Consider the following 3,020-nt stretch of genomic DNA (forward strand, 5'->3'; position numbering starts at 1 on the left):
AACATAAGTTCTCGGGTTAACACCGCAGACGATCATCATTAATAAGGGGCTCTCCGGGTGAAAGTGATAACGAGATCCTAATGTTAGATTTTAGCAAAAATCATTTAACCCGAATAGAAGAGAAATAAGAGTCCCAGAGTATAGGTCGAGGAGTAAAAGATCCTACTACCACCCAATGGCGACGTGGGCCCATGGGCCGCACAGCCATGTTAGTAAAAGTTTTGTAAAGTTTAGACTCGACTTCGGCCAAGGAGTTGGAAGGGGGATTCCTACAGGCAGTCGGCTCTGATACCAACTTGTGACGCCCCCGATTCAATCGTACACTAATCATGCACGCAAATGTGTACGATCAAGATCAGGGACTCACGGGAAGATATCATAACACAACTCTACAATTAAAATAAGTCATACAAGCATCATAATACAAGCCAGGGGCCTCGAGGGCTCGAATACAAGTGCTCGATCATAGACGAGTCAGCGGAAGCAACAATATCTGAGTACAGACATAAGTTAAACAAGTGTGCCTTAAGAAGGCTAGCACAAACTGGGATACAGATCGAAAGAGGCGCAGGCCTCCTGCCTGGGATCCTCCTAACTACTCCAGGTCGTCATCAGCGGGCAGCACGTAGTAGTAGGCACCTCCGGTGCAGTAGGGGTCGTCGTCGACGGTGGCGTCTGGCTCCTGGACTCCAGCATCTGGTTGCGACAACCAGAAAGCAAGGAAAGGGGAAAAAGGGGGGAGAAAGCAACCGTGAGTACTCATCCAAAGTACTCGCAAGCAAGGAACTACACTACATATGCATGGGTATATGTGTAAGGGGCCATATCAGTGGACTGAACTGCAGAATGCCAGAATAAGAGGGGGATAGCTAATCCTGTCGAAGACTACGCTTCTGGTCACCTTTGTCTTGCAACAGGCAGAAGAGGGTAGGTCGAAGTCCTCCAAGTAGCATCGCATAGCATATCCTACCCGGCGATCCTCCCCTCGTCGCCCTGCGGAAAAGCGATCACCGGGTTGTCTGTGGAACTTGGAAGGGTGTGTTTTATTAAGTATCCGGTTCTAGTTGTCATAAGGTCAAGGTACAACTCCAAGTCGTCCTGTTACCGAAGATCACGGCTATTCGAATAGATTAACTTCCCTGCAGGGGTGCACCACATAACCCAACACGCTTGATCCCATTTGGCCGGACACACTTTCCTGGGTCATGCCCGGCCTCGGAAGATCAACACGTCGCAGCCCCACCTAGGCACAACAGAGAGGCCAGCACGCCGGTCTAAACCTAAGCGCACAGGGGTCTGGGCCCATCGCCCATAGCACACCTGCACGTTGCGTACGCGGCCGAAAGCAGACCTAGCCTAGTGGCGTTCCAGTCCAATTCGGCGCGCGCCGCTCCGTCGCTGACGTCTGAAGTGCTTCGGCTGATACCACGACGTCGGGATACCCATAACTACTCCCATGTAGATGGTTAGTGCGTATAGGCTCGTAGCCAGACTCAGATCAAATACCAAGATCTCGTTAAGCGTGTTAAGTATCCGCGAATGCCGAACAGGGCCAGGCCCACCTGTCTCCTAGGTGGTCTCAACCTGCCCTGTCGCTCCGCCACAAAGTAACAGTCGAGGGCCGTCGGGAACCCAGGCCCACCTCTACCGGGATGGAGCCACCTGTCCTTTCAGCCCCCTCGTCAGAATCACTTGCGGGTACTCAATGAGCTGACCCGACTTTAGTCACCATCTGTATAATATGTATGTATGTATAGTATATACCCGTGATCACCTCCCAAGTGATCACGGCCCGATAGTATAGCAAGGCAGACTGACAAGAATGTAGGGCCAATGATGATAAACTAGCATCCTATACTAAGTATTTAGGATTGCGGGTAAGGTATCAATGACTGTAGCAGCAATGACAGGCTATGCATCAGAATAGGATTAACGGAAAGCAGTAACATGCTACACTACTCTAATGCAAGCAGTATAGAGGAGAATAGGCGATATCTGGTGATCAAGGGGGGGCTTGCCTGGTTGCTCTGGCAAGAGAGAGGGGTCGTCAACTCCGTAGTCGAACTGGTCAGCAGCAGCGTCAGTCTCGTAGTCTACCGGAGAGAAGAGGGGAAAGAAATAATGAATACAGAGCAAACAAAGCATCACAAATATAACAAGTCAATACGCGGTGTTCGGTGTGCCCTAACGCGGTAGTAGGTGATACCGGTTAAGGGGGGAAACATCCGGGAAAATATCCCCGGTGTTTCGTGTTTCCGGGCAGAGGAGCCGGAGGGGGAAAGTTGCGAGTTCGATAGGTTAGGGGTGTGTGGCGGACGAACGGACTGCGTATCCGGATTCGTCTCGTCGTTCTGAGCAACTTTCATGTTGAAAATATTTTAATCCGAGTTACGGATTAAAAGATATGATTTTTAAAAGATTTTAACAATTTTGGAATTTAATTATTTATTTAATTAATTGGAAAAAATGTATTTATGACGTCAGCATGATGTCATGCTGACGTCAGCAGTCAACAGGGGTTGACTGAGTCAACCCTGACATGTGGGTCCAGTGGGACCCACCTGTCATTCTCTATTTAGGTTAATTAGGGTTTAGGTTAATCTAATTACAGTTTAATTAAACTTAACTAGTTAATTAATTTAATTAAACCGGATTAATTAACTTAATTAATTAATTAATTAATTAATAATTTTATTAAATCATTTTAATTTTATTAATTATATTTATTGTTTTATTTATTTTATTATTTATTATTTATATAATGTTTTATAATTTTTTTTATCCCCCTTTTTTTTTAACGTTCTGGGGCGGGGCCCCCGTTGTCATAGGGCCACTAGGCCTTAGCGGATCGGGTGCGCCCGATCGGGAGGTGCGGGCGAAGGGGCACCCGCACGCGAGGCCACCAGGGGCGAGGCGGGGCGCCAGAATCCGGCGGGGTAGGGGGGAAGGGGCCGGCCAGCTCCGGCGAGCGGCGGGAACGGCCAGCAGGGGGCTCGGCGGCAGCGGACGGCGCCGGCGTG

The sequence above is a fragment of the Triticum dicoccoides genome, chromosome 3A (genome assembly GCF_002162155.2).
Source record: "Triticum dicoccoides isolate Atlit2015 ecotype Zavitan chromosome 3A, WEW_v2.0, whole genome shotgun sequence".
Lineage (NCBI taxonomy): Eukaryota > Viridiplantae > Streptophyta > Magnoliopsida > Poales > Poaceae > Triticum > Triticum dicoccoides.